The 14,979-nt window shown below is 48.0% G+C and overlaps 1 protein-coding gene across 2 annotated transcripts in view; it reads left to right on the forward strand.

Moving 5' to 3' along the window:
- Positions 1-269: 269 nt before the first annotated feature.
- TMCO4 (transmembrane and coiled-coil domains 4) overlaps positions 270-14,979 on the forward strand; it is a gene marked incomplete at its 3' end in the record, with an annotated part of 96,481 nt that continues 81,771 nt past the window's right edge. Inside the window, exons 1-3 of one of the 2 annotated variants that reach the window (XM_082833168.1) lie at positions 270-314; positions 10,700-10,807; positions 14,489-14,645. The remainder of the gene's footprint in view (positions 315-10,699; positions 10,808-14,488; positions 14,646-14,979) is intronic. The other variant, XM_082833167.1, reaches the window with a different exon arrangement.

Here is a 14,979-nt window from a genome sequence, read left to right on the forward strand (position 1 = left end):
CTGGCAAGCAGTTTCCGCAGAGCCGAAGCCCTGTGGCTTCCCCGAAGGCGAAGAGACCCACAAACCGAGTCTCGCGCCGGGCTGGCCCGTCACTTCCTGAAGCCGGCACCCTCTGGCGGGGTGGCGGCGGGGCGAGCGGCTCGGGACATGCATTTCGGAGCCCGGAGCCCGGAAGGACCAGGCGCGCACGGGGCGGGCGGCGCGGCGTCAGGACCAGTCGGGACCCGCGCGGGGGGAGGGAGGGAGGAAGGGAAGGAGGGGCGGGGCCGGGGCAGCCGGGCCGCCTTCGCCGTCGCCTTCGCCGCCACCTTCAGGTAAGAGGCCCGCTCCGCGCCGCCACCGCGCCGGCTCCGCGCGGGGAGCCCCAGTCCCGGCTGGCTCGGCCTGCGGACTCTTTGCCCCCGCCCCGCCCTCCGCGCCGACCTCCCCGGAGTCAAGGCCTCCGTGTGGTTGCTTGTTTTCCTTCCGAGCCGGAAGTGCACGTAGGAACCACACGCCCGGGCAGCAGATGGGGAAACTGAGGCCGGGCGCAGCACTCAGGCGTCCCCTGCCTCCCTTGATAAATGAGGACGCTGGTCCGGGCCAGGGAGGGGAAGTGACTTGCCCAAGGTCACCCGGGGTCAGTGGGCTTCCACTTGGCTCACGCGGCCCCTCCAGCGCCCCTCACCACCACCCCCCTCCTTGCCCCTCCAGACCTCTGAGCTCACAGGACACACCTAAACTGAGAATTCCCCGGAGGGCCGGGGAGGGAGGTTGGGAATAACCTCTGCAGAAAAGCCCCGGCCCCAGTGTCACAGGGAGCCCAGGGAGCCTCATCCTGACCCCTGCTGTTAGAGGAGGATGAATTACTGATACTAACTTTGGAGTGGATTTTACACCTGGGTAAGCTGAGGCTCGGAGAGATGAGGGAATTTCCCCAAGACCACACCGCTGGGAAGGAGGTCACGATACGAACCTGGGTTCCCCGACTCCACAGCCTGACCCAGTGCCTGGCACAGAGGAGGCCAGCACAGTGCCCGCTCTCTGCCCTTCTCGACCCGGCACAGGGAGTCAGGACCACAGCTGGGCTAGACTGGGGGCCTTGGTCTAGACACTACTGCCTAACATGGAGTAGGAGTCAGCAGTTAGTTCTCTTTTCCCCTAACTCGGTGTTCATTTCAGGGCAGAAACATGAAGCCTTCTAAGCTTTGGGGGCGTCCAGCAAATATTTATTGAACACCTGCTGTGTGCCAGTGTGTGCACTGTTGTTTGTTTGTTTTTAACATCTTTATTGGAGTATAATTGCTTTACAATGGTGTGTTAGTTTCTGCTTTATAACAAAGTGAGTCAGTTATACATATACATATGTTCCCATATCTCTTCCCTCTTGCGTCTTCCTCCCTCCCACGCTCCCTGTCCCACCCCTCTAGGTGGTCATGCACTGAGGAAACAGCAGTCAACAAGACAAGTGGTGCCCTGGGGTGCAGGGGTGGAGGGGGGTACATTCCAGAGTGTGGAGTAAAACACGGCCCTTCAGCCTGAGGGGCAGGCGGGGAAAGGCTGAGCCTACAGGAGGGACCTTTGGAATCTTCTCTACCATGAAGTCTGAGAAGAGGGCGGAGAGAGATCAAACCTCACAGCCTCAAGCCCTCTGAGCCTCCAGCCCCCCTGGGCCTGGTTTGAGATGCTCTGTCAGCCTGAGCTCCCCCGACCCACCACCCAGGGATTTGGGGGAGAGGGCCTAGGTGGGTAGAGAGTGGGCCAAAGGGAGCCCTAAACTGACCTCAGAGCCTGGAAACCCAGCTGTGTGTTCTTGGATATGTCATTCTACCTCTGTGGGCCTGTTTTCTTATCATAGAATGGGGGTCATAATACTTCACAGCATTGATGATGCTATGCCAGAATGCTTCAGAAATGGGAAAGCAGGGTCCAGAGCGTGGCCCCTATCAGAGGCCTTTTGCCAAATCGGCAGAAGCGAGGGGGTAGTGTTTACTTAGACCATATTTATTTAGAGACCCTAGGGACCCTGTTGGTAACCTGCGAGTGCTCTCAGTAAAGAAATACATGGGGTAGAGGGAGGGTGGCTGAGTCAAGGCGAGGAGGTTGAGGCTCCCTGCTCCGCTCTCTCCGGAAATAGAATGCTTACGTCACTGTCAGCATTTCAACTTCTCATTTTTTTATATTTTTAACATCTTTATTGGAGTATAATTGCTTTACAATGGTATGTTAGTTTCTGCTTTATAACAAAGTGAATCAGTTATACATATACATATGTTCCCATATCTCCTCCCTCTTGCGTCTCCCTCCCACCCACCCTCCCTATCCCACCCCTCTAGGTGGTCACAGAGCACCGAGCTGATCTCCCTGTGCTTTGCGGCTGCTTCCCACTAGCTAGCTATTTTACGTTCGGTAGTGTATATATGCCCATGCCACTCTCTCGCTTTGTCACAGCTTACCCTTCCCCCTCCCCACATCCTCAAGTCCATTCTGTAGTAGGTCTGCGTCTCCATTCCCATCTTACCCCTAGGTTCTTCATGACCTTTTTTTTTTTCTTAGATTCCATATATATGTGTTAGCGTACGGTATTTGTTTTTCTCTTTCTGACTTACTTCACTCTGTATGACAGACTCTAGGTCCATCCACCTCACTACAAATAACTCAATTTTGTTTCTTTTTATGGCCGAGTAATATTGCATTGTATATATGAGCCACATCTTCTTTATCCATTCATCCGATGATGGACACTTATGTTACTTCCATCTCCTGGCTATTGTAAATAGAGGTGCAATGAACATTTTGGTACATGACTCTTTTTGAATTATGGTTTTCTCAGGGTGTATGCCCAGTAGTGGGATTGCTGGGTCGTATGGTAGTTCTATTTTTAGTTTTTTAAGGAACCTCCATACTGTTCTCCATAGTGGCTGTATCAATTTACATTCCCACCAACAGAGCAAGAGGGTTCCCTTTTCTCCACACCCTCTCCAGCATTTATTGTTTGTAGATTTTTTGATGATGGCCATTCTGACTGGTGTGAGGTGATACCTCATTGTAGTTTTGATTTGCATTTCTCTAATGATTAATGATGTTGAGCATTCTTTCATGTGTTTGTTGGCAATCTGTATACCTTCTTTGGAGAAATGTCTTTTTAGGTCTTCTGCCCATTTTTGGATTGGGTTGTTTGTTTTTTTGATATTGAGCTGCATGAGCTGCTTGTAAATTTTAGAGATCAATCCTTTGTCAATTGCTTCATTTGCAAATATTTTCTCCCATTCTGAGGGTTGTCTTTTCGTCTTGTTTATGCCTTCCTTTGCTATACAAAAGCTTTTGTTTCATTAGGTCCCATTTGTTTATTTTTGTTTTTGTTTCCATTTCTCTAGGAGGTGGGTGAAGAAGGATCTTGCTGTGATTTATGTCATAGAGTGTTCTGCCTGGTTTTCCTCAAAGAGTTTTATAGTGTCTGGCCTTACATTTAGGTCTTTAATCCATTTTGAGTTTATTTTTGTGTATGGTGTTAGGTAGTGTTCTAATTTCATTGTTTTACATGTAGCTGTTCAGTTTTCCCAGCACCAGTTATTGAAGAGGCTGTCTTTTCTCCATTGTATATTCTTGCCTCCTTTACCAAAAATAAGGTGACCATATGTGCGTGGGTTTATCTCTGGGCTTTCTATCCTGTTCCATTGATCTATATTTCTGTTTTTGTGCCAGTACCATACTGTCTTGATTACTGTAGCTTTGTAGTATAGTCTGAAGTCAGGGAGCCTGATTCCTCCAGCTCCATTTTTTGTTCTCAAGATTGCTTTGGCTATTTGGGGTCTTTTGTGTTTCCATACAAATTGTGAAATTTTTTGTTCGAGAAGAGCTAACACCTATCCTTCTCAAACTCTTCCAAAATATAGCAGAGGGAGGAACACTCCCAAACTCATTCTACGAGGCCACCATCACCCTGATACCAGAACCAGACAAAGATGTCACAAAGAAAGAAAACTACAGGCCAATATCACTGATGAACATAGATGCAAAAATCCTCAACAAAATACTAGCAAACAGAACCCAACAGCACATTAAAAGGATCATACACCATGATCAAGTGGGGTTTATTCCAGGAATGCAAGGATTCTTCAATATACGCAAATCAATCAACGTGATACATAACGAATTGAAGGAGAGAAACCATATGATCATCTCAATAGATGCAGAGAAAGCTTTCAACAAAATTCAACACCCATTTATGATAAAAACCCTACAGAAAGTAGGCATAGAGGGAACTTTCCTCAACATAATAAAGGCCATATATGACAAACCCACAGCCAGCATTGTCCTCAATGGTGAAAAACTGAAACCATTTCCACTAAGATCAGGAAGAAGACAAGGTTGTCCACTCTCACCAGTATTATTCAACATAGTTTTGGAAGTTTTAGCCACAGCAGTCAGAGAAGAAAAAGAAATAAAAGGAATCCAAATCAGAAAAGAAGAAGTAAAGCTGTCACTGTTTGCAGATGACATGATACTATACATAGGGAATCCTAAAGATGCTACCAGAAAACTACTAGAGCTAATCAATGAATTTGGTAGAGTAGCGGGATACAAAATTAATGCACAGAAATCTCTTGCATTCCTAATGATGAAAAATCTGAAAGGGAAATTAAGAAAACACTCCCATTTACCATTGCAACAAAAAGAATAAAATATCTAGGAATAAACCTACCTAAGGAGACAAAAGACCTGTATGCAGAAAATTATAAGACACTGATGAGGGTTTCCCTGGTGGCACAGTGATTGGGAGTCCGCCTGCTGATGCAGGGGACGCGGGTTCGTGCCCTGGTCCAGGAGGATCCCACATGCCGCGGAGCGGCTGGGCCCATGAGCCATGGCCGCTGAGCCTGCACATCCGGAGCCTGTGCTCCGCAACGGGAGAGGCCACAGCGGTGAGAGGCCCGCGTACCGAAAAAAAAAAAAAAGACACTGATGAAAGAAATTAAAGATGATACAAATAGATGGAGAAATATACCGTGTTCTTGGATTGGAAGAATCAACATTGTGAAAATGACTCTACTACCCAAAGCAATCTACAGCTTCAATGCAATCCCTATCAAACTGCCACTGGCATTTTTCATGGAACTAGAACATTTCAACTTTTAGAACCCTTGCCATCACATGTACTACATCAGACAGATGTGGCTAACTTTGCAGCCACATCTTGAACAAGTCGTCTTGTTCAAGCTAAGTGACCTGTCATCTTGAACAAGCTAAGTGAGTCATCTAGAACAAGCTAAGTGACCTGTGCCTCATCTGTAAAATACCTGTCCCCAAGGTTGTCATGGGGGTGAAAGCGGCCAAAGCCACAAACAGCCCTGTGTAGAGCTGCCACTCTGGGAGCCTTTTCAGTTTTTAAGCCCAAGGCCTGGGAGTGGTTGGATGGGCACAGTTGACTGCATAGGTTGCCATAGCTCAGCATGTACCAGCATGAGCACTGTTTAGACGCTGGAGGTACAAGCGGTCAACAAGACAAGTGTTGGCCTGGTTGGGGTGACGGGGAGGTGCATCAGGGTCAGAGCCTGGAGAATTTCTCACGAGCCTGAAACCACCTCTCCCTGCACTGGTACCACCAGGCTACAAGTGCCTGGATCAGGCTTCTGGGCCCACACCTGTGGGACCTGAAAAATGTCATTAGGTGCTTTATCATCACTCTGTCCTTTATGACCTGAGGGTTTTGTAAACATTGCCATACGTTTTAAACTGGGGCTACAGATGAAACAGGGGCCTCAATGCCACGTGTTACAACGGGCAGAAGGGGACTGGGGAGAGGATATTATCCACTTGCCACTCAGCCGCCCTCCACTTGGCAGCCAGACCTATCTTTGGTACCACCATCCGCTCAAAATCCTTCTGTGGCGTCCCACTTTCTTAGCATAAAGAACAAAACCCTTAGCACGGCCCATAAGGCCCTGCAGTCTGGGCCCCACCTACACCTGGCCTCCTCCTCCAGCTGCATCTCTCATCACTTTATCAGCAGTCCTCTGTGCTCAGGCATGCTGCTCCCTCCAGCCTCAGGACCTTTGCACGTGCTCTTCTAGACCGTTCCTCCTCCCTCATCTCCCTATTCCCAGGTTAACACCTGCTCATCCATCAGATCTGAGCCCAACCTAGACTTGCATTCCAAGTTCCTCAGGCCACAGGACATCCCCAGGTGTGTGGGAGGTTTAGCTCAAGGTGGAATTATACACTATATATTGCTGGGATTAATTTCAGCCTGTACCCTGTCACCCACCCAACCCCCCCCCCCCCCCCACCACACACACACACCTTGCAACTGTAACCCTCATGACTTCCGGGACTGGTCTCAGTTTGCTCATAGGTGCTCAGTAATGAAGTCTACCTTTGGGAGTAGCTCTTGAGCAAATATTGGGACCTTGCTTTGTATAAAACCGTATTGTCCTTCATCAAAAAAAAAAAAAAAAAGAACACTGAAGTCACTTCTTAGTTTTGGGGGTAGGTGTTCATTCATTCATCCTTTCACTTACTCTGCCAGGCACTGTTCTAGGAGCCATCAGGGAATGTGCCACAAAAGCCACTGCCCTCAAGGAGCTTTCTCTAGTGGGGTCACAAACAAACCTGTAACCCATTGTCAGGTGGTAGCAAATTTGATAAACAAAAGTCACGCAGGGTCTGATGGGAGCAGGCAGTGGTGGCACCTGCTGTCTTAGACCTGGATGAATAAGGAGGGAGCTCTGCTGGGGAGGAGGGGAAGCACAGATGTTCTGAGTGGCATCCACTCCCACCCTGAGCCTCCTTGTCGGGGAAACAGGCACAGGGGCAACCAGCCTTTATACCTGAGAGGAGGTGAGGCAGCCCAGAGAAAGCCTGGTGGGAGGTTGGGGGTGGCTTCAGAGGTGGCAGGCTGGACAAATCCAGGAAGCCTCGTGGCAGCTCCTGAGACCCTTTACTGAAGTGGAGAAGAACTTGGGTTTGAAGTCACACATGCCTGTGGAGGGTATGTCCTGCCTGGTCCTGCCTTTTGCCAGCTATGTGGCCCTCACCTCTGTGAGCCTCAGTTTTCTCGTCTGTAAGATGGGGACAGTGTTAATCTCTTCCTTGTAAGGTTGTGAGGCTGAAATGGGATCAGGATGCTTTTGAAGAAGGGCACCATTTGGACATGAGGACCCACATCAAGAAAAAAACAGCATGAGGTGAGGCCCTAGATGAGAAACCCAGCATGGGCTGGAAGCAGCAGATGGTTCAGTTTGGGGCAAGGCTGGCTGGAAGAAGGGAAGTGGAAGAAAACAAAGTTGAAAAGTAGGGTTGTTACTGAACCAAGCTCAGCTCCGCTCACCCACATGTAGTAAAGCCAATCTACTGACACTGGGTTGTGGTGGAGGAAAGCTCAGCGTTTACTGTAAGGCTCCAGACAAGGAGTCTGGGGAAGTCAGTGCTCAGAAAAAGCCAAACTCCCCGTTGGGTTTCAGAGAAACTTTTTTTTTTTTTGATATATAGTTGATTTACAATGTTGTTAGTTTCTGGTGTATAGCAAAGTGATTCAGTTATACATATGTGTATATATATATATATACATATTCTTTTTCATATTCTTTTCCATTATGATTTATTACAGGATATTGAATACAGTTCCCTGTTGTAGTAGTGCCTTGTTGTCTATCTATTTTATATATAGTAGTTTGTATCTGCTAATCCCAAACACCTAATTTATCCCTCTCCCATGCCCATTCCCCTTTGGTAACCATAAGTTTGGTTTCTGTGTCTGTGAGTCTGTTTCTGTGTCGTAAATAAGTTCATTTTAATCATATTTTAGATTCCATGTATACGTGATACCACGTGGTATTTGGCTTTCTCTGTCTGACTTATTTCACTTAGTATGATAATCTCTAGGCTACCCATGTTGCTGCAAATGGCATTATTTCAGTTTTTATGGCTGAGTCGTATTCCGTTGTGTAGATATGTCACATCTTCTTGATCCATTCATCTGTCGATGGACGTTTAGGTTGCTTCTATGTCTTGGCTATTGTAAATAATGCTGCTGTGAGCATTGGGGTGCATGTGTCTTTTTGAATTATAGTTTTCTCCAGATATATGCCCATGAATGAGTTTGCTGGAGCATATGGCTACTGTTTTTAGGTGTTTTGTGGTTTTTTTGTGGCCACACCATGCAGCATGTGGGATCTTAGTTCCCTGACCAGGGATCAAACCCACACCCCCTACAGTGGGAGCGTGTAGTCTTAACCACTGGACCACCGGAGAGTCCTATTTTTAGTTTTTTAAGGAACCTCCATGCTCTTTTCCGTAGTGGCTGCATCAATTTACGGAGAAGGATTTTTGAAGGCAAGATGAGGAAGGGGAGTCACAGGGTGTGTGACCAGCTCGTGCACAGTTCTCTGATTGGTTGATGGTGAGGTAACGGTGTCACAGGTGTTAACGTTATCAGTCCTCAGGCTCCAGTGGGTCTGGGGGGCTACATGCTCATGGTCATCAAGTAGTTAACTTCTTGCATTTGGTGGGGGTTTTAGCATCTGTAACACAACTCAGGAAATGTGCATCAGATACTGTTATCTAGGTACCTCAGAGAGGAGCTAAAGATTCTATGACTGCCATATGGCTGATTTACTGTTCAAATTATTACCTGTTCTCCTGGCACAGCTACTACATTTGTCACTACACAGTCCTTGCAATCATTAATTCTTGAGCCAGGCTTTTGTGACTCAGGGGAGGCCTGGGAGACTACCGCTTTTCCATAAACAAGAGGCAGGCAGAGGACACGGGGGAAGGCGTCTGTCGCAGGAAAGCCCCACGGGGTCCTGCTCGCTTCAGGGTGTTAACCTGTGGACAGATGGAGCTAGTGAGATTCCAATTCGGAGGTTTTCAAATTGTGTTTGAAATCTTTGGGGCCACCTCAATGTATAAACTAGACCAAAGAGCAGTGTAGCATCGTAGTTAAGATGGCTGCCCTTGGGCTAAGACCCAGGGACAAGTTTAAATCCCACATCACTTATCCAGTGACCTTGACATTCATTTCTCAGGGCCTCTTTCTCCATCTGTAAAACAGAGATAATAGCACCTACCTGGTAGGATTATTGGGAGGAAATGAGATGATGCATGGAAAGGGGTGGCATTTACTAACATTGACCAAGTATTGACTGGTACGATTTTTTTAATTAAAAAAATTTTTAATGGTGATGAAATAGACACAACATAAAATGTGCCATCTTAACCATTTTGAAGTGTGCAATTCAGAAGTGTTAGGTATAATCACATTGTTTTGCAGTCGATCTCCAGACCATTTCAACTTGCAAATCTGAAACTCTGTACCCACTAAACAACAACTTCCCATTCCCCCTCCCCCAGCCCCTGGCAGCCTCCACTTTACTTTCTGTCTCTATGATGTTGCTTACTCTGAGTACCTCATATAAGTGGAGTCATACCGTATTTGTCTTTCTGGGACTGGTTGATTTCACTTAGCATAATGTCCTCAAGGTTCAGCCATGTTGCAGTGTGTTAGAATTTCCTTCCTTTTTTAAGGCTGAATAATGTTCCATTGTATGTATATAACATTTTGTTTATCCGGTCATCCATGGATGGACACTTGGGTTGCCTCCACCTTTTAGCTATTATGAATAATGCCGCTATGAATATGGGTATACAGATATCTTTTTGAGACCCTGCTTTCAGTGCTTTTGGGTGTGTAGCCAAAAGTGGCATTGCTGGGGCATTCACTGTTGAAATTTGGAGTTGGGCATGGATGGCTCCCCACTGTCTCTCCTCTTGCCCATCAGAGTAAGAGAGGTCCCTGGGACCTTGTGGAGCAGTTTGAAAACCAGTAGGTCAAATGAACCATTAGAGATTTTGCCATTTCTCCCCCTTCCTTCCCAGGAAGACTTCCCTCTTGAATTGTTTTTTAATTATCCCTAGTGGAAACCACCCTTCATTCATTCAGCAAATGTTTATGAGTGCCTGCTATGCTTCCACGTGGGCAGAGGGAGAGATAAACAATAAGCAATAAACATAAACAAGGAAAGGATATAGTGTGTCAGACAGCGATGCGTGCTCTGGACCAAGCAGAGGAGCCAGTTAAAAGCGATTGGGATGAGAGGCTGGGGGCAGCATGGCTTCCCTGAGCTGTGAGATTTGAGCAAAGACTGGAAGGAGATTAGGGAGTTGGTCATGTGGTTATCGGGGGAAGAGCACTTCCGGCAGAGGGAACAGCCAGTGCAAAGGCCTTGAGGTGGGAGCATGCATGGTGGGATCCAGGAGCAGCAAGGAGGATGGTGTGTCTGGAGCAGAATGAGTGGAGGGGAGGGGAGGAGAAGGGTGCGCTACATATGGCCCGGGTGCCTTGATGGTGACTGTGGGTGAGAAGGGAGTCACTGAAGCTTTGGAGCAGGGAAGGCACATGATCTGATTCTAGTCTGAGGTGGAACTTTCTGGATGCTGTGGGGTGGATAGCTAGGGGTGAGGGCAGAAAGAGGCGGGAGACTGGTGAGGAGGCTCCTGCCAGAGAGATGATGGCAGCTTGTACGAGGATGGGAGTCAGGGAGGAAGGGCACAATGATAAATGTGGACAAAACGTCCTGCAGCCTGGGCATCCACCCCGATAGCACACTGTTACCCTCCCTGCGCCAGCACCCTGCCCTTCCTCCAGGCTGCTGAAGTGAGGTTGGGATGGGAACTTGCCCTCCATGCCAACATCCCTGTTTTTTCTTTTGGTCTGTAGTGGGATTGTCCAAAACCCTCTGGGTTCTTCTCTGTTGGAACTGTTGCCATGGAAACCTCCTGAGTTGCTGCAGTTGCCACTGACCTCCAGTTTGACTTCCAGATAGAGGTATAGAACGAATGGGTTTGTCTCCTGAAATGCTGAGAGTGGGGAGTAAATTGGGCCTGCGTAGAATCTCCACTTCTAGGACCATGTCAAGATTGTCTTACTCTGTGTGTGTGTGTGTGTGTGTGTGTGTGTGTGTGTGTGTTTTAACTTTGGACTACAATCTTCAGAGTTTCTGGCTTAAGACCAGTGCTGTAGCTGTATTTGTTATAAAGGATTTCTTCAGCCAGATGTTCTTCCTTCTCCTTGGCTCCAGAATAATTAGTCCTCAGCCTTCCTGTGACACGGTAGCTCTCTCTCTGGTAATGATTATCTCACTGTACTGCAGACTCATTAAAAAATGCAGCTGTGGCCAGTTAACTCAGAGAAAGAGGAAGAGAGAGAGAAAAAGAATGTCACCCCCGACCCCCACTGGGCTCCCCCCCCCCCGCAACACACACACACACACACACACACACACACACACACACACACATCAAATTTGACCTTGGCCTTTACTGACTGCTCCAAGTTAAAAAAAAAAAAAAGCCACAGCTGACTCACATGTAAGAAAAACAAAAGAAGTTCATTCTTGCATGAGATCTTCTAAAGACCCAGGTCCCGGAGTTTTAAGGATGATTTAAAGGATTTTCAAGGATGATACTGACCACATTTGATGTTCTCCTTGGTGCTGACTTTGGAATTTTTTCTTGTTCCAAGAAGAAATCCCACTGCATCGTTTATGGTGTCCGTCAACAAATGTGGGTTGAGCACCTCCTGTGGGTGCCTGCAGAACCCAGGTCAGATGTTTGGGAATGACCGTCTACCTCCACTACTGACAGAAATAACCCAGTCCGTGTTTTCTTTGGCGACAGATAACGTGACTGGTGAGAGAAAAATCATGATTGTGGTGCATCAAAACGTGGTCCCACTCCAGACGAACTGCTTCTGTCCCACCTCTGGGCCTTGCAGCCTAGCCGTTGACTGGTGTCCTCACTGTGTACATGTTGTTTCCCTGAGAGTTGGGGCCCTCCTGGGTCAGGTGTGGATCTTTCTCAGGGTTCCTTGGTGTCTTCACGGCACTTGGGCAGAGACAAGACCCCCAGGGAGTTGGGACTTACTCCATCCATTAGGGATGTCCTGAGCCCCGGGTGCTGCTGGACTGGCCCTGTGCACACGAGGTGGCCCCAGGCACACAGACACTGCTAGCCCTGATCAGCGGGGTCTTTTTCTCACCACAGGAACCCAGCTCGCTCTCTCAGAATCAGTCCAGCTTCTCAGACGTATTTGAGAATATCAGACTGGATCCTGGTCCCTAATCAGAACAAGGGGTGGAGGCCCCCGAGGACCAGCATACACAGTTTAGGTGTCACACCACCCACGGCTGCCACCACACTCCCTCAGCTGGAAGAGTCTGGGGCCCATCCCTTCCGCCTGGACAGTCCATGGCGTTGGAACCCTGGACTCCTCCATCCCACCGGCATGGATGGCTGAGAATTGCCCTTGTCCATCTTGTTGATGACAAGACCTGTTGGTCAGAGGAATGGGACTTCACTGTGACCTGAGCCCCACTGGCTTGGCTGGGCCACGTGGGGCCAGGGCTTTCTGAGACTAAGCACTCCCCTTCTAGGGATCAAGAACACAGCTGTTGGGCTTCCCTGGTGGTGCAGTGGTTGAGAGTCCACCTGCCGATGCAGGGGACACGGGTTCGTGCCCCGATCCGGGAAGATCCCACATGCCGCGGAGCGGCTGGGCCCGTGAGCCATGACCACTGAGCCTGCGTGTCCGGAGCCTGTGCTCCGCAACAGGAGAGGCCACAACAGTGAGAGGCCCGCATACCGCAAAAAAAAAAAAAAAAAAAAAGAACACAACTGTTTTTAATTCTTTAAAAAAAATGTTTTTATTATAAAGGCTCTAATAAGCTCATGACAGAAAATGTTAAAAATTCAGAAAAATAGAAAGAATAAAAATCGATTACTTCTAGGCCCACAGCCCCACCACCAAGAGACAAGGATCATTAGCATTTTGATGTACTGCCTTGTGATCTTTTTGCTCTGTGAAACATTTTTTAAAAACATAGCTGGAGGGCTTCCCTGGTGGCACAGTGGTTAAGAATCCGCCTGCCAGTGCAGGGGTCACGGGTTGGAGCCCTGGTCCGGGAAGATCCCACATGCCGCAGAGCAACTAGGCCCATGTGCCACAACTACTGAGCCTGCACCCTAGAGCCCGCGAGCCACGACTACTGAGCCCGCACGCCACAATACTGAAGCCCGTGGGCCTAGAGCCCGCGCTCCGCAACAAGAGAAGCCACTGCAATGAGAAGCCTGCGCACCGCAACAGAGTAGCCCCCGCTCGCCGCAACTAGAGAAAGCCCGCGCGCAGCAACGAAGACCCAACGCAGCCAAAAATAAAAATAAAAAATAAAATAAAACATAACTGGAATCGTACTGTATATCCAGTGGTGTACTGTTAACCACCTCCCTGGAAAATAGAATCCCTTTGTTTGTAGCACTTTCCATTTCTGTGGTGGAAATACTCCCTCTGTGGCCCATTTCAGGCTCCCAGCATCACTGAACACAGAGCTGGGAAGAGATGCCAGTATGAACCGGCATCAGTACACCATATTATAATTTAAAATCGTATCTATTTGTTCTGATCTTGTAAACAATACACAGTCATTATTGAAAATTCATAAAACTTGAACATATAAAGAAAAAATTAAAATCATCCAGAATTGGACAACCACCGCCCCACCCCACACCCCCCCCCGGCTTAGAGACAGTCACTGTCACCATCCCAATGTAAGTCCAGCAGTCCCCTCTGTACAGATGGAGACATAAACAAAATAACTGTCTTCAGAGTTGAAAAGCAATACGTATCTGTGACAGAATATTGGGGAAATCCAGAAAAGTCTCTGGTATCTCACCTTTCAGAGATCACTATAGAGGCTATTCATCTCGACATTTTTCTTCTCTGTGTCTTTTTAATATGGGTGGACTTGTGGCTTGAATCTCCTGGTTTGCAGGCATAGTATATACATTCTCATGCCTCATAAGAAGGTAACCTCCAGGGGAAGGGTGTTATCACTACTAATTGATTAAACACCCTACGGAAGCTTGAGAGGCAGAAAATATTCTGGTTCCTTGAACATGGCAAATGGCCCATTAGGATGAAGCTCAGGTGATTTGAAGTTTGAGGTGGTCCCTGAGCATCTTTCTGGCTCTTCAGAAGCATCTTCTCTCTCCTCCTGCTGGGCTCTGGGACATCCCTGGGTAATTCCAGTTGCTTGGCCCTTGTTCCATTCTCCCTTTCTCATCTGATGCTTGATAGGAGGGTAAGAATAGGAGTGCCTTTCTGGAGGGAATAACCTAGCTCTTGCTTAAGCCTGAACACTAGTTCATTTGTCGTGTCACAGGCAATTTCTGAGCTCTCACCCTGTGGCAAGTAAGAGGTTGGGCACCAGAATACTGATATGGAGTAGATCCGGTGCCTGCCCTCCACTGCCAGGCTAACCAAGGTGCCAGTGCAGCACCCACGGCTCAGGGTACAAGGACTTAGAACCGACAGTCCACGCAGAGCACCAGGGCTGTGCCCAGTGAATGATAGCTGACTGCAAACCTGTGGGGGCAAAGGCCCAGAAGAGTGGTAGTGGTGGTAGTAGGGTTAGCCCTGAGCCCTGGGCTAACCGATCCCTCTTTCCCACAGGCCTCCTCCAGATCCCACACCCTATTGACCCATGGGCTTGTTTTTCTCGTTTGCTCCTCCAGGGAAATTTGCATATTTCTCCAAAGAACCTTCAAGAAGCTGGACAGCCTGTTTTCAGACTTAGAGGGGAAGCCCACGGTTGTTTCTTGAAATCTGGGTAAGTATTATTTAAGGTTTCTTTCTCTTCAGAACCCTTGTCATTACTTAAAATGATCTTAATTTAAATGTCGTGAGTTTACATGTTGTCTGTCTCCCCAACTAGAATGTATCTCTATGGTGGAAGGTGGTTGTCTGTTTGTCTTAGTCACCGCTGTGTCCCCATCATGTAAGACAGCACCTGGTACATATTTATTGTCCGTATCTGGTACATATTTGTTTCTTTATTTATTTATTGGTTTTTGTGGGGGTTTTTAGCTGTGCTGTGTGGCATGTGGGATCTTAGTTCCCCGACCAGGGATCGAACCTGTGCCCTGGAAGTAGTGGAAGCGTGG

Source organism: Leucopleurus acutus, assembly GCF_964270905.1.
Source record: "Leucopleurus acutus genome assembly, chromosome: 2".
NCBI lineage: Eukaryota > Metazoa > Chordata > Mammalia > Artiodactyla > Delphinidae > Leucopleurus > Leucopleurus acutus.